This window comes from Centruroides sculpturatus, unplaced genomic scaffold (assembly GCF_000671375.1).
Source record: "Centruroides sculpturatus isolate CEXI.00-Female unplaced genomic scaffold, Cexi_2.0 scaffold36, whole genome shotgun sequence".
NCBI lineage: Eukaryota > Metazoa > Arthropoda > Arachnida > Scorpiones > Buthidae > Centruroides > Centruroides sculpturatus.
In genome coordinates, this window is record NW_019384384.1 from 811,927 (window position 1) to 839,223 (window position 27,297).

Consider the following 27,297-nt stretch of genomic DNA (forward strand, 5'->3'; position numbering starts at 1 on the left):
AATGAACTTAGATCAAACTTCTAACTTAAAAGGTAATTTTCGTTTTTTAAATAAAACATAATACAAAATATTATTGTAAATTTTTATAATAAGATTTTAAAAAGCAAAGATGGTCAATACTCCGATCACTCGATCTAGTTCTTATTTTAGTAATGCTATTTAAGTCCCGCTACTGAGAATGCCCTTTCCGATTCAATTGATGTGGGTGGAGTCGTCTTTATTGCATTTAAATAAAACATAATACAAAATATTATTGTAAATTTATAAAAGAAGACGGATGTTGTGTGTGTGTGTGTTTTTTTTTCACCTGTAGCCTCGAATATTTCTAGTTCGTTTTCGATATTGTAATACTACTTTTGCTCTCTAGTATTCTTGATTTGTCTACCGCGGCTGCTTTAATAGAAACATCAAGCTTATAGCCCGATAATTCAGCAGTTCGTTGGCTTTAATAATCAGGTTTATGAAGAAAAACTTCATACTTGCAGACTTTGTACTCGTTTGTATCCTTGCCTAATTTGCACAATCTGGCGTAATGCAGTTATTCAAGCTATTGCAGGTTCTGACAAGTAAAGAATTTTCAGTCTTACCACAAATAGGCAACGTATTGATTATTGACAATCTGTGACATACCATAACAAGCACGAATTTAAACGAATAAGCAGGCTTAAAATTAATAAATACAAATGTATTCTGACAGTTTATGAGTTAATTATACTTTCTATTTGCAAAATTTTCTCAACCTTAACACAAAATAAAAAAAAAAGTGAACTTTTAAGAAATTTGAGGGATTTTCCGGAATGAAACGAATATCCCGGGATATTTCCTGGGTTAAGAAAACAGCCGGGATCCCGTTAAAGAAACCCTAGTGCACGCCAACGACTGACATGTGCCAAGCAATAAGGCGCAATACTCAAAATTAAACGAGAAAATTGTGGTTGAAAATTTCAAATCACATAAAACCATTTGAAGCGTCCCACCAAGCCACCAACCGCTCTGTAAGTGTTGGAAATTCTAATGGTTTTAAGTGATTTTTCAATTTTCAATCACAATTGTCTCGTTTAATTTTGAGTATTGCGCCTTACTGCTTGGTACACTTCAGTTGTTGGAGGCGCACTATATCCTCGCCAAGTTTGATCAAAATCGGTTACTCCAATGTTATGCCTTTCCCTCGTGAGTTAACCAATTACCATTCAATTTACCTTTAGTTCGTGGACGTTTATTGGTAACTTTTAACTCTAACTCTTGATGGATTATCAGTGATGAGTGGATAAAATCACTGGTAGTTGGTCTCTAGTTCGTGGCTTCGCGCATCATTAGCAAGCAGGCAATATGAAGTTTTCCAGGTTTTCTTCACGTGTCTAACACGTAAATAGGGGTCAGTTTCCCCCATAAGTCCTCCCGGGAGGCATTTCTCTTGTCAAATCGCCCTTACGTTGCCTTGCCTTGCCCTACTAATACTACGATCCTTTCTATAATAGAAGTCAGTCACAACTTTATTATCATTCGAAATAAAAAAAAAATTTATTTCATTTTTTCTCTTATATTTAAATGTTCATTTTTCAATATTTTATTTTTTACACATTCTTTACATGTTTCTGATAATAGAAAACATACACGAATATATTTCCTGTAGCCTACACTATTATATTATTTTACTAAGTATTACTATTATTTTTATTTAACATTGGATAACTTTCAATCATTAAAACAATTTCTAAATTTTTTCAGTTAAAATTCGAGTATTTAAAAAATGTTATAAAGAAAAGAAGTAATATTGCAATGANCTGTAGCCTACACTATTATATTATTTTACTAAGTATTACTATTATTTTTATTTAACATTGGATAACTTTCAATCATTAAAACAATTTCTAAATTTTTTCAGTTAAAATTCGAGTATTTAAAAAATGTTATAAAGAAAAGAAGTAATATTGCAATGAAGAGGAGCGTGCTGAAGTATGCAAAGTGCAAAGGTCAGATCAGAAATTTAGTTCAACATTTCTTCCAGATTTGGGTCACATTTTTGTTTTTAAAAAAGTACGGATAACATTTTGTTTCTCTCTATTTTTAAATTAATCTTAATTGTTCTACATTTTATAAATAAAAACTTTTCGAATATTTTTTAAAATATTAAACTGCAATTATAATTATCATTAATTATGATTAAATTTTAAAAATTAAAATCTTTATTGGAACGATTAAGTATTTTCTATCAGCAAATTTGAAAATTTTGCTTTTGAAATTTTATTTTTCCACATATTTAATAGAAAATAAATGAATTTGTAAAAACAATATAACTTATTCGTTATCAAATTCATAATATGGGTAGAAACAAATAAGTTTCGTGCAATTCAGTCGAAAAATGGAACAGAATGATGATGAAACTTGATAAAAGATTGTGTAAAAAGTTAAGTAATTACTGTTTGAAATGAAACCAAGGGCTAGCCAAGTGGAGTTTTCTGGGTTTCTTCTCGTGTGTAACGCCCAAATAAGACCAGTTGTCCATAGAGATCCTTTCTGAGATGTACTTCTCCTTGGCAGAACGCCTGTGTTGCGTTACTCTTATCCTGTTAATCCAATTACCATAAAATTGTAACTAGACATTAAGCTTACGAATAATGCTAATTTATAATACGGTACAATTATTTTTCTATAGTATATAAGTGAAAGTAGTAATACTGTAGTAGCAGTAAGCTCGTATCAAAAATATTAGTTACCTCAATATGGAAATATATAGGTTAAAATAACTTTCATTCTCTCGCCTGTGTGGTGTGTGAACATATATTTTTGTCGATCTTTAATACAGGTTCGTACATTTTCCACTATTTTTAAAGGCCAACATCGTAGATGTCTATATATTATGAATTTTTCAGTTAACGGGTCATTAATTACGTGTACAGTTTTTGAGCCAATTTTGACTCCACCTCATTCTCCTACTTTTTATCTTGATGTACTTTTGGCAAATCTCCTCCTCTTTAATTACGCGTTCACAGACCCTCTGACATCGAAGAGATGACTTAAAAAGTTCAGCAAATATTTTTTAACGGATATTTTATTCGCATAACTAGTACCTAATTAGGCTTGTAGGCCTACTATACAGTGCTATGCCAATAGCATTGTACAGTAGTACTTTTAGATCTTTATTAGAATTTTAGACTTTCATTGAAGATATATGAAAGGCGAAAAACATTTTCAAGAAAACGTTCGCATTTTCCATGAATAATCTTTAAAATTGTTTTCTCTTTTCTTAAACAAATGTTTGAATGTTGTTACTGTATAAAGGAAATACTGTAATTAACTTCGTTTAGCTAAGCTATAAACGTTCAAAACGATTTTCAGAAGCTTTCATTAGAAAATTATTATTAAAATATGCAAAAATATTTAATAAATAAAAATATCTATAAAACTATTTTTTAAATGAAAAAAAAAATAGAAAAATAATTTTGAGAATTTCATAATTATTTTAAATGTACACTTCAAAATGTGTAAGTACTTTTTAAAAGTACTTAAAATACAAATACTGTATATATAATATATCGTGAGGTGAGAATCGGATCTATCTACATTTTTTTTTACTAATTTTTTACTTTAATCTGCTGTTACTTTAATAATAATCACTTTGTATTTCTGTTAACACAAAGTTTTGTAAATTTATGAGCAATTGGGGCCTAAAGGCAAGTTTTTGACATAAAAATTTTGGTTCGATCTGCAAAAGATTGCAAAAAGATTCAAACTTCAAATACTTCTGCTGTATATGTATATATAAATGTATATGTAAAATATACATATACATTTTTGACTCTTCTCTTACGGACACTAACTGGACCTTGTTTTTAATCATACCCGTAGTTTGCCCGCCAATGGTCCGAGTGGATGAACCACTAAACATTGGTGGTCGCGGATTTTCGCCCGAATACGTAGTACTTTTCTTCTCGTATTTAGCTATTTAACATCTAAATAGGGACCAGTTTCCCATAGAAAAAGCCCTCTTGGGAGACATCCTTCCTTAGCAGATCGCATCTTGTGTTGCGTTACCATATCCCATCAAACCTCAAATCATTGAGAGTTCGGCCAGGCCCACAATGGGGGCGATCGGGTGGTGAGAGACGTGAACAGACCCCTTCGCTCGTTTGAATTCGATTCCGGGTCCCATGGCATAGACCATCCAGCCGTTCGACAAATATATATATAAATGATTATATTATAAAATCAAATTTTCATATTTTTTTACAATACATTTATCCGAAGAATCCTCAGACCGTTAATTAATAAACTGATGATCTAAGAAGTAGTAGAAGTTCAGTCTAATACTTTAAGGCTATTTATTAATAGCGAGATGTGTTAATAGCATTTTATTAATTCTCGGTATATTTGAAATATAAGATCACCTAGTGATTTATTAAATTATAATGGTTTCTCCCATTAGAAACAACGCTATTCTTATTATGCAGTTTACTAAAATTTACAACAAAACGGCTTTTAGTGCCGCACTAACTACTTGAATTACTGTAATTATTTACTCCGATGTATTTAACTCGTTTCAGTTAAATACATCAATTTTCTCAATTTATAACCGTTGACTTTGTTGTAAATGAAATTGCAGCAAAGTTAATATGCATATTTTTCTATAATCTATAAGTCATTGGGCATAATTAAATGAATACAGCAAATTCTTTTTAAACAATATGTTTTTAATAATATAAATTATAGCTTAACCTTCACTTAAAATATAAAGGGTGAATTTTTCGAAAACGTATGTTTTTCTAAGTAGAATTATCGACATACTGTAATTAAAGTCTCTACTTTAATTACACCATCTGGTATTACTCTACTCACTACTACGGCAATTTTGGCTCTTAATTTGTTCAATTTTGTGGCTTTGGGACACCTAAAAGTGTGATTTATCGAGAAAATGTTGCAAATTTGGCTACCTCAAAAGACAGTATTGCATTGCATGTGAGAAAGCATCACAGTGTCTATTACGATCGGCCATTGAACACGCTGTTCATCGCCTTCAAGTTTCTCACCTTCAAAATGGGATCACATTGAGCATTATTCTCTACATTACTAAACGTCTCTTATTTAACAAATTTTGTATAAATGAAATGTTTGTTGCGCCAAAAGTGCCATAGTGATAAGTTTAAGTACTAAGGAAATGTCTTCATTGTGTCTTGAAATGTCTCTAAACTACTAAATATATCAGCAGTTAACGCTAAAACTATAATTACATAATAAATTAAGTAAAACAAAATTATTTCTACATTACTTTATTTTATAGTCGTATACTTTACAGAGAATAATTCCTATTTGTATTTTATTGAACACATTATCAAAACACTTTTTTAAACAGGCAAAAATTTCTGTAATTATAGAACTATATTCATAAGATAGTTTTATTGTCTAATATATATGCAATATTCTTCCTTTTATTGAACATTACTTTAAAAATTGGATCACTTCAATGATTGAATTGAAGCAAACATAATAAACTTATAATACTATTATCTTATTTTGTTGCATTGCCTTGTAATAAATCTTTATTTTTTTTTTTTCTTTATATCCTATTAAATTTTATTTCTTTTATCCATTAATTCAGTAATTTTGAAACGAAATAGATCTTTTAAACTTTCAGTATTGTTTCTATGTAATAATTTTACTTTATTACAATAACCAATCATTAATAAATTAATAATTTTAAATTTAAAATTAATATATATGAGATTATACGGTTTAAAAATAATATTTAATTTTAATGGTGTGTTAATTCACTATGATTACAATTTAAATAAAGAACGTTAACATTTGAATCTAAACAAACGGCATTATGCTTTAATAAATGGCTTATTTTTGTAATATTTCTATTTAAGTTTTAATTGCAGGCCTTGTAGAGGCCTAAATATATATAAATTTCATAGTCCTCTAAATTTTCTTATTTATATATTTAAAATATCCTGACAATTTGAATAAATAACATTAAAATTAAGATCATTTTAAGTGATTGAAAGACAGGATTTGAATAATTTTCTATTCTTTAAGAACCACTTTCATTACAAACATGACCTTGATGAATATCATCTTAGAATTTTTTTTATTTATTATTTTCATTCTGTTGAGACTAATTAATTCTATTGTGTAAAGCGCACATCGCCTTGTGTGAGTGTTAATTTTATTTTTATTTTTTTAATTTTACTTGTTTTATTAAAACTTTCGACTTTGATTATCGACCTTAAACAGGCGCATACTTGGATATTTATTTACTAGAAAAGGAAGAAGACAGACAGGTGAGTCACATCTTCCACTGTCGGATTTTGGAATTCGTGCTAAAGAATTGTAAATTGGTAGACAAGCAATAAGCAATGGAAATGAAGCGAAGGAAATTACAGGAGAAAGATCGAAAAGTAGATAAGTGTTAATATATACCGTTCGATTGTGTAAGTAGTCGTCTAGTAAATATCGAATTACTTATGCAGCGATTGGACCGTGCTAACCAGTTTTTCGGCCATTTGTCATCGGAAACTTTAGCCTATTTACTTTTCTTGTTACAGACGTTGCCTATTACCAGTCGATTATCCAAGACCACCGTGAAGGCATCTCGCGCAATTTATTATCCGCCTGTAATTTATTTTGAGTTAAATTCGAGAAACCGACGTTAAAGCTGGCTCGGTAACCTGTGGTTTAAAGGGGAGTTAAATCGGCAGGTTGCCTCGAAGAGCAATTTCTCACCCCTTCGTCCGAAGGCGGCGCTGTTGACTGCTCCCGTTCCGATTATCCTCCGTTCTGTTCGGTAGAGAAAAAGGTGGCATTCTTCTCCTCAGTGTGGCTGGCGCTGTGCGGGAATAAACGTCGTGGAAAGTCCACTGTTTTGAGGTGCCGAGCCAAGTTGTAGGACGAGTGCTGCGGGACAGAAACGTGTCGGTAAGTTAAACTATGAAGGATTACTTTACACCTTCGGCTTTCTTAATTAAGGTTGAACAGCCTCTCGTAAGTATAGGATGACGACCCTTTTTACTCTTATTATCTTCTTTTTTATTCGCTTGTAACCTTCGTTTCTATTATGAAGGCAAATGGACGAAAGAAGGGAAAATAGTATCCGGCCATCTAACTCTCTAATTATTAATTAATGATGATTTGAACAGATGTATACATCGATTAGAGTCGTGTCGTCCGGCCTTTTTCTTGTTTTCTCTCGAACTACAGAGACGAACGAGTTGAGATATTTCGATACCTGTGGAAGGTGACAGGTGAGACGGATAGAAGTATAAGTTAAGACGATAACGCGCGTACACCATGGGGTGTTAAAGTCGCGTGTTTGTCACGTGAACGGTATACGCGCTCTTTTACTATTGAATATTTTAAAATAGTATAACGACCGTCGAATTTAGGAGTGTCTCGAGTCCGCCAAAGCCATTAGAAAGCGTTATCTTTTATCGATATCGACAAGAGAAATATTGAAAAAGTATCCATTTATAGTAATGTAATTATTTTGAAGTAATTGTGATTAAACTCGAGATTATTTCTATCGTCTAATTATCGAGGGGGACGTTTTGAATAATAAGAACTGCTTGGTGTTTAATTAACATTCAGCGCTTGTTTTGTTTTGCGCGCTATGTAATTATTATTGGCACTGAAATTTTATGGACTCCATTAATACATTTTAGAAGGGATTTTTGCATAAATGGCACTTAATTAAAGATTTAGGCCATGAAATTTAATATAGGCCTGTAGGATAGATATTTCTAAAAGGTTTCTCTTGTCTTTAAGCAAAATTAAATTATTATTGATGAATTATAAGTGCAAATTGCTTTTTTACATCTCTTTTTTTTATATTCATATATTTTACGATGTGATTCTATTAATAGCGTTATAAAATAACATCACGATTGACTTTTTATTGAAGCCTCTTAACGTTATTGAAAAATCTATTCAAACTATTTTTGAACGTCATAAAATTGTGATAATCAGGTATTTTGTTCCTTTTTTTTTAAATATTGAATTAGAAATACGAGTTTAATGTAATTTTATTTTATTTTTATCATGTTTTATATAAAATATCGTGTTACTTTTGATTCGAAACGATCATTCAAACGTCATTCGAAAGGAAATTAACGACACAAAAAATATGACTGATGTAAGAGATGTTAATTATTTAAACAATTCTATAATAAATTGTAGCATAATTTATTTAGTTCTTTTAATATTTCCTTTAAAAAATCATCTTATTCGGATTTTTCTCCAGATTCCAAAGCTTGGCACAAGCATTCTTTTTGCAAAAAGTAGGATAAATACAGAGGAGGCATTTATTATGACACCTGTAAAATTTCGTTGAAATTTTGCTAAAATTTCATTTATTTTTGGTATATTTTAACGACGATTTTATTATATGGATGTTCCGATTTCGAAATGGAAAAGGAGGAATATAGAGAGATGGATGATACTTGGTCCAAGGTCAAATAGGGTGTGAACAGTCGACTATTTTTCATCTTCTATTCCACGACTGAACAAAATTCCAATAGCCTATTTCTCAGATCTTTATAAGATTTTTTGAACTAGAAAATTATATAATTAAACAAATATGGGTCGTTGTTTACGCCAAAATATATTCGAAACTTTATTCTGATTACTGTAATTATCATGTGTGAGGTGAAAGAACAGGATGAAAGTACTTATTAACCTACAGAATAATTATTTCACATATGAATTATTTTTGTTTGTTTTTATTAAAGAAGGAAAGTCTGATAATTATATTTTATGACTAATATGAAAAACATAACACACTTTAATCTGTGTTTAATTTTGAATACTTTCTAGTATAAGAATTAACGAAATATTTCTTTTAATTTGATCGAAATTGAAATAAGTACTTAAAATTTTGCAGAATTCTAATTATATTAAAGATTAAATTTATTTAAATAAAGCATTTACGTGTTTAAATTCTGCACAATTGCATATTCGTTCTTGCATTTGACTGAAGAAGTCCATAGGAAATTCATTATTTTTGTTATTCAGCAAGATGTAAGTTAAATAAAATTTATCATTTAATAACAGAAATGTGTAGAAACTATTTTAATGATTAATTCGTATCATTATAATACGAATAAATTAAAAATTGTCAACTAAATATCGTAATTTTTAACGTCGATTGCGGGAACACAAGTTTAAAATATAGGATCGCTAGTTAATAAAGATTTAAAGTAATTAAGCGCTTAATTATCGATATAAAAATATTAAATGGAAATATGTATGATATATCGGAAGAATAATTTTTACTTTAATCTATATGCGTTTAGTGATGTTCGGGTCGTGACTTCGAAAATGATTCGATTATATATACATTCAAGCATTAGTTTAAATGAGTAAATAAATCATGTGAAATTATTATAGACGGAATATGTTATTAAAGTTGTAAAATTAATTTACTTTGCTAAAACTTCATGTAAATTTTTTCTTCTTCATTACCTTTCCTACTCGTTCCGAAAGATTTAAAAACCCGTTTTGTTAATATTTTCTTCCAAGAATATTTTCATATCTCTATAACAGATAAGATATTAAGATTTTAAATATATTTAAGAGAAGAAAACGAACTGTTAAGAGTAATAATTAAACTTTTATAATTCTTTTATCGCTCACAATGAAGTGTTTACTTTACAGATTCTTATTTCGATTGTATTCATTTAATGATGGATGCGGACAACATTTAAGAAAATATAATTATGAAAGCTACTCGAAATAAAAAAGCAGGCGCATAAGCGGCTGATAAATTATAAAAGTGATTAAAAAAAAGGTAAACGATTATTGATAAGAGTACATTCTGCATCACGTGTTAGTGTATTTCCAACAAATCATCCATCAGTCTTTGCACCACGCGTCTCCTAGACCGGGTCATTAATTTGCAGGATCTGTGAGTAGATGGAGGTTATCATCCCATCTGTGAAATGCTTCGGGGTCGATTCCGTCCTCTGTCACAGGTGTCATAGCGAGTATGCAGGCTTCGTACATGTTGACTTGCCCTCCAACCGGCCACTGACAGCTCAATTTGCATATCTTCCCTTTCTACTCATTAGTAATCTCCTACGATCGTTTTCCAGAAGATGCTGAAAGCCTTGAAAGAGCTTTAAAGATTATCATTTGTGTTTTTAAAAAACAAGAAAGAAATACTTAGTCGAACTTTATTTAGAGATGCTTCGTCCTTCTAACTTATTATATACAACCTTATAACTTAATTATTTTTATAAGTCTACAGTAATTTGTATTGTTTGTTTATTTTACTATTAAATAAATATCTTTCGCGTGCGTTAATAAAGTATTTAAGTTTAGCTATTTAAAGTCAACAACTTAGACTAATAGTTGATGTTCTCTAATCATACGTATTCATCACCGCACCATTCTTCCTCTGCCAGTCAGAAGCTATTCATCATCTAAAACATGGCGCCATAGATCACTTCAGCCTCTTTGCGCTGTCAGCTTTTCGTTTTCGTCATTCTTCACGTTCTAAATTGTTTTCCTAATAAAAACGTCAATTACACTTTTGATGCAATAGTTAAATGCGAAACGCAGTTTTCTTTTTTTTTTTACAAATCCAATTAAAATATTCAATGGCCTACATTCTACGTTTATAAAGTCTCTCTATAAATAAAAAGATTTATTTTAATTCTGATCAACTCGTCGGCATCCCAAATTATGTGGCTATCAGTTAATCAAGATACTTTAAATCGGCAGTGCTCAAGCTGTGAGTCGCGACCTCGTTGAAGTGCTAAAGATTTGCTATCAGTTTACTAGAATTAGCATTCAGCGGGGCTCGAGGAGGATGGAAAGGTTTTTTTTTTTTTTAATTCTTGTGAATTTTCCACGAGTAAAATAAGGCAGCTTCGATTGCATTGTCGCGCGAGGAGGGTAAATCTTTTCGGTCGTTGGCCGAAGTGAATTATTAGCAGGAGAATGCCCCGAACAACAATGACACCTTAACGATGTGGTGGTCGCCGTTATCGGGAGGTGTTAAATGTAGTGGGATAGATTTGGGTGAAGGTAGAACAGGTCGAGGAGGAGTTTGTCCCCTACGACCACCTGCTGACCACCAAATTATCAGATGCTGTTGATTTACTTTGATCGATAAAAGTTCTAACGTTTTTAGCATATTAATAAGCTAGCTGATCCCTTCAATAATCAATTTTTAGCACTAAATTTTGTATTAATTAATTACCAGACTCTACTCACTTTATGTATACATTTTTTTACGGTTTCTGAACTTTATCAAGTAGCTCGTGTTCAATGTAAATTATATTATGTTAAAAAAATAAAAATCGCGTTATTGATTAACAGTACAAACTTAAAAATAAGAATTTAAATCTGTTTTCTAAATTAAGTTATGTTAATTTAAATACCAATTATATTATATTCAAATTCTCCATTTATGTCTATCGAAATCTTTTTGTTTCACTAAATTTTATATATATTATAGTTTATAAACATGTGCACTGGTTGTGTTGTTGGTTGAATACGTAGGCCTGAATATAGTACGTATGCGATGTAAAAACTTCATTGAAAATCGACAAAGCGGTAGTGTTGTCTCTGTCACACAGAAACACGTGAACAGACTGAAAAATAAAGAATGAACAGATGTCATTCAGGCAAAAATATTTGACGGTGACTTTGTGAACGTCGATGGTTCCAGTTAGTGGATGAACAATAACAGCCTTTACTTTAATGACTCCTCCAAAGTGGCCACTTCTGCAAAGCAGGCAAGTGCCAAGCTTGGATGTGCCAATTCGACATCATCCATCATAATAGAATTGCTTATATCAGCAAATTACAGACAATACAGCTTAATTATATCATATTTTTAACGATGGAGTTAATAATTCTACGGTCGAATTTGATCTCAACCATCTGCACTTTTAAATTTGATTGAAAATCTTATTAAAAATTACAAAATACTTAACATTTGATATGTAATTTTATCACTTCTCATCGAGGATTTGTCGGAGCGTTAAACAGTCGAAACGAAACATGTGGCAAGACAACTTCATCATTGTCGAATCTTTCATCAATTTTTTTACAAAAAAGTACATTCTGTAAGCGTCCAATTTTAAGCAATTATACTACGAATGAGTGCTAAAAGTAGAGGGAAAAAAATCAATATTTATTATTCATTTATATTTCATAATCATTCGTAAAGATTGAAGTCTAGCATCTAAAATTTCCTTATTCGGAGTGGACTACCGGCAAGACTTTGGGATATATAATTAACATAATCGCTACAAACATATAATTAACTACCAATGGATAGGGGGGAAAGGGATATTTTGACCCATTAATGAAAATCTTAATAAGCTTTAAACGCTTCCACTACAACAATTTTACAAACATGAAAAAAGGGGAGTCATTAAAAACACGGAAAAATAAACACTTCTTCGAATTTAAGAGAATAGATTTATCTAAAACATTACAGCAACAGATAAAGTAAATTGTCCGTTTCTGGGTTCACAAAGAAATATCAAATTACTATTACTGCAAGGTTCATAAGAGATCGAAGAGTATGTCTGGACTGGCTTCTTCGCGGGTTAAGAGGAAAATCTAATGCTAATTGGCAGACGTCTCCCACAGACATCACTTTTTTTTATCCATAGATTTAACTCAGACCTGTTTGACAAAGCTGTCGCTTTTTTGAAAGGCTTATAGACGTGTGACAGGTAATTTATATACTTCTGGTGCAATTACTAAAGCAGGCGCTGAGAGAGATCAGGTAGAATAGAATGTTTGAAGGACGAAATGAATATTAACTACTGTATCTAGAATTTTTAATGGTTTATTTTTATTTCAACAATCCCTAGTACTTGCATCAACGTTTATAATTAAAAAAACACACGTATAGTCTTCTTTATCAGTTAACTTATACATAAATACAAGAGATTTTAAATTTGTTATGTTTGCTTCTAATTTCTCTGGCATCTTATGATCTCCCATACTTTTGCATGTAAGAAAAGTTTTGAAAATAATGCAAATTTATAAATTTATTCTAAGCTAAATATTATTTTAAAAAAACTGAAATTATTGCTATAAAACAAACATTTCATTAATTACTTTAAAATTTTATTATTAAAGAGTAAAAACAAAACACCCATCCCAGTGTTTCCTCCCTGTGTCTATGGTACTTGCTTGGCAAAAATCTTGTAAAGCTTTATGTTTTTTTTGTATATAAAGTAAAACTATTTATTAATTTTATTATTTAATATCTAAAATAATAATATTTTAGATGGAAGCAAATGGTATTTTATTTCCATGATCGAGTTACTGCCGTTCTGCAACGATACTACAGTATTTAAAAGGTGGGCCTACTATCTTATCTTTATGGTGAGGTGTAGGTATAATTTATCTTCATAAGACTGGAATTGAAAGGCATTCATTTACAAATATATCAGAAATTAACGATTAAACGATCTATTAACGACTATCAATGGCCATCACCGGATCTTCTGTTCTAAGTATTTAATTAAGTTGTAGATTGTTAATGAGTTAGAAAGACATTTTAAAGATTTTATTTAAAAGGTTATCTTGATAATTAAGTATAAACTTAAATTAATATACAGTTAATTTTAATTTCTAGTTTGTGGAATTTGATACGTAGTCAATATTTTAAGGAATAGCTTAAAATACGAAAGGATATAAAGGAAATTTCGTTTTAAATCATAGAATTATTTTAATATAATTTGTAGTTTTTAAAACTTTTTTCTAAATATTAAATATTTATTAGAACTTTATATAAGAAAATATTTATAATAGCTTATTATAAATATGTTATAACGAACGAATTTGAGCATGTAGTAAGTAAGAGCTATTGTTTTTGTAGTATTCTTTGGTTATAGAGACCGTAATATATGATCAAAATACTTGTCCCTCTATTAAAGTTAAACCGATGCTGGTTACTTCGTGAATCGTAGGGTGGTTTAAGAGAAAAATAAAATTTCGTCGCGGGAGGTCTCGTAAAGTGGAAAGAATTCACCCGAAGGTATCGAGGAATCGATAATTAACACAAAACTTTCAAAATACTTGGCAAGACTATCAAACAGGATTTTACTGGATCCATCAAGTGCCCAAAATCATTATAGTAAGGCGTGTGGATATTTTGTAAACTTTTAAAACTTATTATTGTTAAAGAATCTTAATGCAGATACGTACTGTACAGTCAGCCGCATTTATATATTTAATAAGGTATAATTTATCTATAGTCATAGAGATTCCCATTAATTTTATTACTATAATACTTATTTTATCGTAAAGAGAATAATTTCAGTTTTACTTTAAATAATTTATTGCTCTCTTAAATTGTTATAGGCCTACTACCTGTAGTATGATGAAAGTTATTTAGGCCAGTTCAAGGCAGGAGACTTAGATTCATTCATTTTCTTCAAACAGGAAATCATTATTCTTACGGAGATTCATTCTAAATATATATATAGGCCTATATGCATTTATTTAAATATTGTAAATATAGTATAGGCTACCTCATTAAAATCTGAAACTTCTCTGAAAAGCAGGCGCTATTTTAAGTTAGGAGATAATTTCAAAACCATATTATCAAGTAAAAGTTAATTACTGTTAAATCATTTGCCCTTTCCTAAATAATTATCTGAAGGAAGTGAGGTTATCTAACTGCAATTAAATCTAATCAAAGTCAATTTGTTTTGATGTAACCAAAAGCGAAACTCGTGAACTTCGCTTGATAATTAGGGATTTTCTAAATTCTCGATTGAGATCATTCAAAACATTTTTATTTTCTTAATGTAAGGTATTAAATACATGCTACTTAATGTGTCCTCTGCTAAATTTAATCTTCGGTTTATTCAATTTGTTCTATTATATTAGGTGTTTAATATATTTCGAGAAGAAATGTACGAGAAACTTTATGATGTTTGCGGTCCACGCTACCAATTACGCTTGTCGAAACTCAACTGTACATAAATAAAGTTATGAACACGTTATCGGTGTTTACTTAATTTAAAGTCATAGAACTCGATCATAAATTTAAATATGAAGAAGGCGCGTAATGCGATACGCGTTGGTTGTAGCGCGTTAAAGAAATGAAAGTGGCACGGGAAGAATGCGATCGACCCACGTTTGTAGAAAACTACTTTTGTTTTAAGGGTGCACACAATCTACGAAAGTGTCTCCTCAATCATTCCTTTCTTTGTAAGATGCAATGTCCGGAGTGTCAGCGATGTGTCGAAAGTATTAGCGGTGATAAACGAGTAGTAAGAAGGAAATTCACAATCGAGATAAGAATACGGATGATCTCGGTAGAATCTGGCGTTTAAATTGAAGAAGGATGTTGGATAATTTGAAGATTTTATGGAGAAAACGGTGCATCGACGTGGCCTAGTGGTGAAGCAATGAATTTGATCACTGGAAACAGCTGAGATTTTTATTTAATTGCAGAGGAGAGGAGAGGATGATTTGGCACCGGGTGAAGTAGTATCTAAAGAATCCAACAGATGGCAGTATGACAGATGTCCTGAGTTACGATGAGTTGTTAGAGTCGATTGTTCCACTTGTTTGGTGGGTGGTCGTGACATTTTCTGGAAAGTCGGCGCTTCGGCACCCAAGCATGCGAGATTGTTGTCAATCAATCTTCTGGAAAATTCCGTAGATTCTTATTGTTTGCCCACATTAAATTTCACTTACGGCCAAAGAATAATTGCAATCCGACGGAATTAACGACAAGATGAAAAATTGATTCGGACCGGGCTCCGGGGACATAAATAGCGTCAATTTAAACTTGACATAAAACGGAGGAAATGCTTTCCTTCCGGGCAAATGACGTCACTAGAGGGAAAAATCTCCGAGATATCTTTCGCATTATTTTCTCGTTTAGGCGGATTGTGAGATAAAAGCTCTTGGGCTCCTTTACAGTTGGGGTGAGTCCTAAACATCTGTTACTGTCCCGCCGCCATTATCTAACTGCCAAATTGTTTTCCCATTAGATAGAAAAGTGATATTAATAGCACTTCATCCCAACGACTCTCTTTCGAAATGTTTGCAAAACTCTTCTCTTCTGATGTCAAATAGCGACCTTGAAACGTCCTTCGCCCGGAAAAGCCAAACGAAACTCTGAATTAATTGCCTGCCGGAGATAGTTTCTCTGCTAATTAGCCTTGTTGTTAAGTTAATTGGATGGGTTGCGGGGATTAAAGGCAAAAGCCGAACTTGGCAATCTCTTAAAAGCTGCAAGAGCAACGAGGTTTGCTCCAAATTATTAACAGATACGAGGCGCTCTTCGAGTACTTACCTTTTCTAAATAATCCAATAAGAAACAACATTTGATATTCTGCAATTCTTCAAACTGTGCAACGCTCAAAGTCTAGCCTTAGACGTGTTCCACTTTAATTCCAAATACTTTCCATTCTTTTCATATTGTAACAAATAAATTTTATATAAATTTATCCAATTTATTTCCTATGCTCGAATTCTCTAAAGTATGACCAAATGCTATTCGAAAAATATTAAATATATTAAATGTTACTTGCTACAAATGGAAACGAAGCTTTAATTATAATTAATAAAAGGCAGACGGCAATTTAATTTAAATAAATGAAGCGTATCTTGGAATGATAAATTTTCTGCAAAGAAGAGCCTGGGGCTAAGCAGAATCAACAGAGAAAACTTTCATTTTACTAAGAAATTTAATGATATTGGCTAAAAATACCGGATAAATCTTACCGACGAAGTAGACCTATTTCGTTCGCTTGACAAATTAGTTTTGTATGATTTAACGAAGATTTATAATGATTATTTATACCAGATGTCAAAATATTAATTTATGATTATTGGTAACGTTCGGTTCACGGCAGCATCTTATTAACTCAATTGGAACACCTGTTCTTAATTATTTTTCTTTTTCAGTATGGTCAATAAATAAACCACATTTCATGTTTGCTTAACGCAATTACTTTATAAGGATGTTAAATTGATAATAAATTATATATATTATTTACAGATAAGTCTATTAATTTTTAATGTTTCATTATTAGTAAAGGCTACTTGAATGATAAAACTCAACATCTGGAATGTATTCGTTACAGACTATGAAGTGTTATGGAAAATAAAAGAAAGGCAAACTTCTTTTATTCCAAGGTCATCTTACAACTGTCATTCATATATCAAATCATTATTGATATAACTTATTTACAATTTTCAATTTATAAAAGAACTAATCTCTGCTTTTTCTTCCTCCGAATTTATTTTAAACAATGATTTTCTGATGTAGGGCGTGATCAAAATAAAAACAAAAAAAGAAAAGCCAAAAGGATAAGACAAGCGATTCGTATTTTCACTTTGTGAATGAATTTAATGAATGGTTTATCTCATAACTTTTAATGACATTTTACGAAACGTTAGATGCAGTTCTTATTGGATATTTTTTTTATTTACGCGACTGATAAATAAAACATGCATTAACTTTTTTAAATGTTTATCTGGTAAAAAAAAGGTGTTTTATAAATTACTGAACTATCAAAATTCTCTAGAATTGCTAGTTCAGATTAAATATAGGTTTCTTACTACCAGTATACCGAGATTAAATGCTATTTATGTGTCTTACTGTCTGTCTAACAAAGGGTGAGCATTGGCTATTTAAAAGGTTCCAATGCTACAGATGGCGAATACCTAGTCATAGACCTCTTGGGGCCTCTATGACATATCACAGAGGGAATCCCCACGTGTTTCGTATTTTACATTTGAAGTTTGCCTGAAGTATTAACAATCGTTCCCGGTAGACCTCTGACCTAGGTGGCCATCGACTCCTAAATAGGGAAAGCACTCTCCTAATCTGTCCCGAGATCCCTTCCATGTTACAAAGTGTAATCGCCTCCATTGTTTCCTACAGGAAAACGTATGGACCTCATAATTCCATCCTCATCCCTCTCACCCCGCTGCCTGTGGTGATGGCCAGATTGAGTTATGGATGTGGTGACTCATGGGATTCCGTTACCACTATTCGGGTAACCAATTGCCGTAAAATTGGTAGACAGATAATAACGATGGCCAAATTTTATTGTAGTAAGTAATACGAATCAGAGTTAGAGCTTAGAAAATGATCGTATGCCAAGTATGGACGTATTCTCTGCTCTTATCGAATTTAACAGGTGGAGATAGATCTTACAACTACAAGTAAGGGAATATCAGAAAAAAAAGCCACACTAAAATGTAGGTCCAATCCAGGAAGCTCCGACTAACTTCAACAACGCCCATTTCTACCGGAGGGAGAAATCTGAAGATGGCCAGAAAGATAAGGGGAGGACAAAAATAAGAGGGGGTGCGACTGGGGCGTAGATTAGATTGTGAATACCACATAAGATTTGGATGTCGATATTGCGCTTCAACTTGGCCTTTCAAAACAGTCTACGAAACAATTCTATACCATTCATTTTTCCAGACTAATTATTTCTGACGTTACAAAATAGCATGATATCAAATATTCTTTCTTTTTTCCTAACTAAATATACTTAAATAAACCGTGATAAAGTTAATAATAACTTTTCTAATCAGTATATTAAAAATTGATTTAAGTTTCTTGACCATTTCTTGTATTAAAAGAACATTGTCCATTAGGCATATGTCAGAATCATTTGTCACTATTATACGTGACAAAGAGGAGATACTTGAGAAAATCGAAAGAGATCAAGTTAAAATTCTTCAAACATAAAAATCTCATTCACTTTTATTTATATGAGTGATGATCTCTCCAACCATTGTACTCATATTGTACATCACTCACGCTTTGTCAAATGGATGGAGATTTCTGTTGCGTGATATAGCTTTATAAACTTGAACTGAGATTGGCATTATGACAGTTTTCAACCTCTGTATATTGTAGTATCTAGCAAAGATTATTCTCTTATATTTCTGATTAGAAAATTCTTTTTTTAATGGCAAGCTACTGATAAGTAGGCCCTAAATCCTACGATTTTCTCGCTTTTAAAGCAGATTTGTAGAATATATAGGGCCTACTCAAAAACAATTCTGTTGGTGCAACTACTTTTAATTAATTTATTTTAGATAGTAATTCATATTTTGTTAAAATCGAATTTAAAGGATTACATCTCATTTGAAATGGTGAATCGCGCAGTAATCAATGGTAATGATGGCTGTAGTCACGCGATGTTAAAGGTATTCTAACGGGAAATTAAATATTATGCTGCTTATTATTCCCCGCTTTAAACATCAATTTTTTTCTAGTGAAAAATCTCTGAAGGAGTAATGAAAATATTATGAGTACCAGGACATGTAAAACGTTGTCTTCGTGCTTGAGTTTGGTGTCGCGTGATATATGATGTTGAATAAAACGCTTAACTTTTATGTTTACTCCGATTGAAAATTGAAAATAGAATGGAAGGAAAAGCAATTTTATAGAGTTAGTTCTATCCTTGATTAATGTTTCTAGACGACGTTTGTTTTCATAGGTCGATGCGGAATCACTTTTATCGTAGTTTTACAAAATGAAACTGTCAAAAGGAAGAACATTTGCTGTAAAATATATGAGATGCGTCATTCAATTTTAGACAAGTCCGACTTCTGACATATTACACCTCATCGTTTTCGATGTGTAAGTAAATTCTTACACACCATCGGATTACAATATCCATCTATCACCGGACGGAAGGTCTTATAACTAAAGCTGCTTAGAGGGCGGAACTGATCCTGTTCGGATTATCTTCCATCCTCATCTCTTGCACGTTGCATCTAATGACATATGCGTCTTGCGCTTTAGCTCTTGACGGGTGGAACCCATAGTCCGGGTGGTCCGTTTAAATAACCACGTATCACAATGGTGTGTCATTCTCCAACGACCCGCGTCGTATATAACATTAATGCCAACCCTTCTGCCTGTTGTTCGCCAAGAATCTGTTGTCGACTTACGTAAGATCGGAGATCCAAGTACGTTGTCCGCTTGATTTCAGCCTTTGATTTATAATTCTGAAGGAAAATATCTTAGAATATCTTAGATGCGGTAGTTTTTTGGATGTCATTTATAAACGTTATTAATGATAAAGTCCGGCGTTAGTGATTAATGATGGATAATGAAGAGATCTAGGCAAGCCATGCATCTTGCTTTTCCTGTGCCATTTTTTATTACTCTTCAATCTGCTTTAGAAAAGCATAAAATACAAGGTAGATAGATTTCGAAAAATTATTGCCCCGTATGATAAGAGAATAGCCATCTCGGTAGCTCCATTTTAAGATTCTTCTCATCTTTCTGAGGATTTTACAAATCGTCGATCCTATCGTCAAGTCAGTTTTATAGACTCTTAAAAGCAAATATAATCTCGGCTAATTTGAACGCGTGCCGAATTTCTAAAGCTTCTATCTAATTGGAGAAGATTTAGTTCAATCGTCATCGCTAGAAAATCGATGAAAAAGAGAAATTCGGAGATTTATCCTCAATTCACGTAGATATCAGCAGATTTTCTTCCAATCATTAGTTGTCATCTCGAAGCTGGGGTGTGTCGTCAGATACGCCCGTGGGTGCTGGCTCATTTGAAAAAATAAGAAAAGGAGAAAGGGCACAAACGCCACCCATGGGCGTACTTCCGACGTCGAGTTGTGAGAAGTAAAATTTTGGAATTCGACTTTTCTTTTATCTTCTGTCGGATCTTGCATGCCAGGTGTGTCTGCTGCAAGTAACGTAGGTGGATGGACAGATGTGAAAACCAAACTTCATCGGCTTGTCAGGAATATTAAATACATGAAAGTGCGTGGTGCCATCAGATAGGTAAGCTTTTCCTTCTCTTGTGTTTACATGGTCTACTTCAAAATATCTTGTTTATATTTCAACAAATCTGAAATTTCTTAACACCAATTGTTTAAAGTAACTGTCGTTATTATTAATGTAACTTCAAATATATTCACAATATTTAAATGTAAAAATATGCCTAAGTTCGAAAGGAAAATATTAGAATTACTTGCACCTGTGCTATGAATTCCATTTCGGCATAATTTCGTAAAACTAGTTTGGAAATACTTCTCAACCCTTTCTTGAGTCTCCTTTTCTGTCATTAGTCATTCTGACTGGAATTCCCATATTCCGAACCTATCATTCTCGTGTCAGCATCACGAGTACTTTATCACCGTCACGCGTAACGTGACACCGTACATCGTACATCATACCACGTGACAATAATGCGAATTTACCAAAGTAAGAATTTCTCTTCCAACTTTTTCACTTATAAAGTTTTTTTAATGCTATGTATTATTCAAAAGCTTTTATTCTTCAGTCATATGCAGTAATTTACACACACTTTCATAAAATAGTGGAAAATATCTTCGTATGGAGAAACTATTTGTAGAAATTTTATTTCGAATTTTTGAAATTCACTTAACGCTCTTTGTTCTGTCGTAAAAATTTAAACCATTAAAAGAAATTACAAGCGTACAAAGTTAATTAAAATGTTCGTTTCGCAATACAACAACTCTACTTAACAAATAGGTCAGAGATTTATTTAAACGTCAAAAAATATTAAATTATGTACAAAAACAGTGGAAAAATCCAAGTAGTATTTTACTAGAATGAATAGGAGGAAATTTAATATTTTATATTCTAAAGAGATTCGTTTATGCGTAGGGAAGATCGTGTTACAAAGAGGGGGACGATCCAATGGGATGCTCTCGACAAAATATCTTTGTCTCGAAAAGTGACGTAACATCAACAGATGCGAGATTTCTTCCTGTTCTCCGATGATAAAGAGGCTTCTCAGAATCTTTCCTGTCTCCCCCGAACACGTGGCTTTCGTCCTTTTCTACAACATTTGTCGACTCCACATCGAAGGACTATAAATTGACGAGAAATGGACTTAAAACAGTGTCGAAGCTCTTACCTTTTCAACTGATTGTTTTCACGACAAACGAGTCTCTTAAATCAGAAGCGCCAGATAGCAATTTCCGGACAGTTGCAACGGAAATGGTTGTCGCTATTTGCGTCTATTTTATTCTCCTTGTTTCGTTAAGGAGATTTTCATCCATCTTAACATTGTTAGAAGAGGATTGAACGTTAAGTGGTGAGATTAGGCGTTTGCCCCGAAGACAGCTACACCCTCTGTTGTCAAAGGAGCAGGAGATAAAGAGCTGTCGTCGCATTCGTCCAACTAGACGAAAAGGCGATAGCAAGGCTACTCCTCTGCAAAAACTTATCCTCTCTATATACAGACAAAGATGACACGATTGACACTAAACTCTCATTTGACAGCTAATGCTAAATATGTAATAATAAAAATTTATAATAACTCATTCCTTATTCATTCATTCCTAGATCTACTTAGAAAAGAAAAAAGAAAACTTTATTACTATGCAGATAAAAGTAACTGATAACGTTATATTAGTTTATTCGATAATTACACAGTTTATCTGGAATATATTACATATTCCTCGTTGACTTAACTTTATAAATTTAAAGCTTTTGCTCTAGCAATTAATTTTTTATTTTATTTTAAAGTCGATACTGTGATTAATTTCTACTAATTAGACAGAAGCATTCTAATTGTTAAAAAAAATATATGATATATTAACACGTCATACAGGTTTATTCACACACTTTGTACAGATTTATTTACACTTTATATATCATACACAATACACAGATTTGTATAGAAATTGTATGTTAAAATGTTTCGAGCCGAAAGTTCTTGTGATTCGCTCTAATTTAGTATAATTTAAATTTATTTATTTTAAAGTAAAAATAAAATTTGCAATTTTAATATTTGATTTTCTAGAGAGATGGCGCCACGGCAATTTATTCGGGGTGAAAGTTAAAAATATTTTTTTTTTTTTTGTATTTACATCAATTATTAATTTAATTCTTCACGTTTCAGTTTAGATGAGAGGATGCTTAAATCACGGGGAGATACGAATTTATTCCCGGTTACCTGCGCTATTCGGAGACTGCGGAGTCAGTATCTTCCCACAGAGCCTACAGCGAGAATTACGACCTCTTGTATTAGAACGAAGTGTGTCCCCTCTGCACACCAACTCCACCTCCTCATTAGAGGTCTAATACCCTTGTGTAAATCACGGGTCTCTCGGGGTCTCGCCAGTCACTCGCTGCATCATTCTGGGAAGTATCACATAAGAGTAACGGTCTGATTGGTTCGTGAACTTCCACTCCGATATCGTCCACTTAGAAAGGTTTCTCGTATGCAGTAGCCAACTTATCCAACGGAAATTAATCATATATGCTAAAACTCTTTATTAAAAAGGTCAATAAAGTCATTATAATTTAATTGGTTGTTCGTGCGACTGCGAAGGGATGCGTTTGGCAAATTTGTCAGCTGTTTTATATCGGCGCGTTTTAAAATCACGAGTTTTTCCCGGATTTTCCCTCTTTACTCGCAACTCGTGATTAACGAGGAAATTGGAATGTGTATCCTGACGCCGTCAAAATATTTCTGCGACCCAACGGTCTTCCTTATCGTCGACAGAGAACACTCTAAAGTGTCCCAACGACGCCGTTCTTTCCAAGTGCCTGTAACACGAACCGGGCCACATACACACGGACACAAACGACTTCACGTGACACTCTTCCGCGATATCCAGTAGAATCCAGATTAAAAAATAAAGTCTGAAAACGCGAACACGACAGAATAGTAAAATGGGTGCGTTTTATTGTCTTAAAATCATTCGTTTCCATTTTATGATTTTTCAAAAACTCTCTTTCTCTTTCAAATAACAACCTTATGTTTATATTTTCAAAAGTAGCGGATAAAATTACGTGTTTACTCAAACGGAACCCTATAATGGATAAGGAAAGTTGGTAGCAACTGGTGCCGCTCTTTGTAGAAGAGTATGCGCATATCCCGTAAACACCCAGTTTAAATATTTATATAATCACAATACTGTCAGTCTCTAGAGAACGAAAAAATTAATTCTTTACTGAGAAGTGGGTATATTTTTTTTTTTTTCTTTTTTGCCCGCTCGCTTCTATGCACTCGTATCGGATAGAAATCGTTTTGGCGAAAAAATGCGCTAGACTCACCCTGTGGGTGGGCCACCTACGACCGATTTCGCGACACCTGCACGCACCAGTTTGACCTTAGGGCGATTTTTCTTAACATCGTGCCTCCCTACATTTAAAATGTTTTACGAAGCTGATAATTGGTTTTAACTTTGTTTTTTATGCAAATTTCGCTTTCGGTGTAAAGGAGTCGGCGATCCATCTTCGGTTCCGTGCGAATCGTTACCCGCGTTATGTCGTTGGCCCTCTTCTACATGCTAATCCTTGTTATAGCCATCACGATTCGTTATTATCAAAGAGCCGTAGTGCTGCTAGAAAGCGGCGTTATCCTCCACTAGTTAGTGTTGGCCACGTGTTCTTCTTAGTCGAGGAGTTGGCTGCACGCTGGGCAGTTGCTAGTTGCACTGGATACGAAAAGACTCTCCTCTCTCTACCCGCTCCTTTGTAAGTACGTTTCTTACCTTACACTTACGCTTATTATTTGGCCGCGTGTCGATTTAATTAATTTCCGATGTGCACGTCTCCAATTTCTCTTTCGCTTTTATATACGGAAGCTTTTAATATCGACTTTTTCTTCACAATGATATACTTTGTGTTAAATATAGAAAACGTGCCACTTAATTATAATTAATTCGCACGTTTTCTGACTTTGACATAATTAAAATTATATATATATTTTTTTATTATGTTGCAATATAATGTACGAAATCTTTGTCGGATAAAGGTTACACGTGATTATTTGGTGTGTAATTCTATTGGTTGGATTTTTTAAAATTTATCATATTAATGATGATTAATGAAAAGCAGTAACAAGAGCGAAATTTAGAGTATTTTTTTTAAACCAAACACCGACTGCTCCAAACTGTTTAGAGATTATAAATCTAAGCGGTTACTACAATTGTTTAGCAACCGTTAACGTATTCAAATCATGGAATGCCATAAATTTCGTTTTCCAAGTCCCAGCTTTATAAAGAATGTTTCAAAGTCCTTTTCAATCCGACTCTGCCTTTACCTTTTCCAGTACAGTGGAGAACGCCCTGTCGAGGTTCGTTTTAATTGACCTTTGACCTACCTAACAAAGCGTTACATCTGCCATTGTAGCACTCAAAGTTCACTCACTCCATTTACTTCACAGAGAGTTTATTATAGCCACCAAGAGAATAACAGAATTTTGAAATTGCCTTTTGACAAAAGACACAAAAGAACCAATTATGATTTGTCCACTTATTTTTATTTTTCGAGTTAAGCACTTCTTCAATTAGCAATCCATCATTAGACACGGCATCGCAAGAACTAAATTAAAAGAAATTATAAAATAATTTCTCTAAAAAAAAAAAATCCTTCTAGAAAATTAAATACAGAATTTCGTTTGATATATTGAAAATATATATGTAAATTGTTAACATTAATTATCTATAATAGTAAGAAATTTTATTCCTTTAGAGTGTTTCGAAGGGAGATAATCTATTGAGACGTAATAAGTGCATTAACACTGTTCTGTAGTCAGAGATATCATTAAGCATTTAGGCTGTATAGTTTGTATGTTCGGAACGATTCGTTTAAGAATTCAGTTGATATATCGGCTATTATCGCACTTCCACCCAACTTGGTGTCACCTTTCAACTGCTGTGGGCTGAAGGTGATAAGTGCACTGACATGGACATAGTTTGCCAAGACATGCAGGCAACGGGTGTCGTGAATTACAATAACAATTTCACTTTTAAGTTAATATCATCGCTAATATTTGCTAGTGCCTTCCAAAGATGTTTACGATTCTTTCCAGAAGAACAACGACTCTGTTCTGGAAACTCTTCAGATAAATTGTATCTGGAAGCTATAGCCTTTATCCGTAATGTTTTAATCTTTTAAATATGCTTTTATTAGTGATAAATCATTTAAAAATTTGATTGAGTAAGAAAAATGGACGATTGTATAAGCTAATTTGTCTTTGTAGACTTCATGGCTGTGATGGAAAGTTTATTGTTGAAAGGGGGTGAGAAAATAGATCGGTTTCTCGCGATTCCTGATGACTTAAATGAAAGCATTTTCTCTCTTGTCTAGACATGTCATTCTAAACTGGCGTCATCATTGAACACTTCTATATTGCAACAATATTCTACTTTGATATAAGTTTACTCTGGATAACAATTGAAACCATAGTTTTTAGTTCTCTTATTTAAAAAAATAACCTAAAAGATCGATAAATTTGATTTCAAAATTGATAAAAAAAACAAATAATTTTAAATTTTATTTGAAGATTTCTGCGGAATTTTAGTATTACTTAAGGAAAATTTTGAATTTGAACAAGTCAAACGATTTGAAATATTCGTAGCTTCAGCATAGCGATTCGGAATATTTTTGGCTAAATTAAATACTATTAAATACTTTAATTCGTGTTTATTCTCAATATATATATAAGTACTAACATTAAAGATAAGACCGTTCGGGAGAGAGATCTAAATTTGAAGATCGTCACCGTGGCATAGTCTGAAGGTTGTTTGTCAATCCGACACATAAGTATGAAGGACAAGCCTCACTCGGCTATTATATTTATTAACAATTTTGTCAAATATTTTAATTTTTATTATAAGTATTATATTAAAGAATTAAGTTATGGGTTAAAATATCAAATTTACTTTTATTTTTATAAATTTTCTGAAGTTCTCTGTCAAAATTATTGTTATTTTCATGAAAATGCAGAAATTTTAGAGAGAAATTTATTTTTTTTAATTTTAAATTACACTCTCGAATTCTCAGAAATTCTAGACGAAGGACGAATATAATATTTCTTAACAATGTTAATTGGTTCATTGTATTTGTACAGGCCATACATACAGTATATGGCCTGTAAGACTATATCACTTGTATGAATGATCTTAGTTTATCCTAATAAATAATATCCTAAAATTAATCTCCTTAAGAAAATAAATAAAAGAGAAAATCGGTTAAAAATTTGGCACGAAATAATTTAGACATTAATTTTTTTAAAATAAGATTTATAGTAAAAATCCATCCGATATGCCATGTTAATTTACAATGTTTCGTGATCCGTACAATAGTGTGACTTCAGGCAATTAGGCCTAGTATCTAGGAAGATGTTACGGGTTTTTCGACTCGATTTTACGCAGTTTTGATGCAATAGAGACGACCCATGTGATTAGCTATACTTCTACTACGCTAAGTTATAGAGGGGATTGAACAGGAGACTGAAATCGGAGCGCTAGAGCAATTACGATTGGATACGGATGGGTGAATCTTAGAATATTCCAAAGTTCTATCACTCACTTTTTCAATTCGGTCGAATT

General features: G+C 32.4%; 1 protein-coding gene across 3 annotated transcripts in view; it reads left to right on the plus strand.

Moving 5' to 3' along the window:
- Positions 1-2,017: 2,017 nt before the first annotated feature.
- LOC111618001 (protein Wnt-5b-like) overlaps positions 2,018-27,297 on the plus strand; it is a 242,587-nt gene continuing 217,307 nt past the window's right edge. The window contains exons 1-2 of one of the 3 annotated variants that reach the window (XM_023359415.1): positions 6,325-6,431; positions 6,546-6,915. The gene's annotated coding sequence lies outside the window, so the exon portion shown is untranslated. Of the gene's footprint in view, positions 2,038-6,324; positions 6,432-6,545; positions 6,916-24,364; positions 24,437-27,297 lie in introns of those variants that run through there. The other 2 variants (XM_023359417.1, XM_023359416.1) reach the window with 2 other exon arrangements.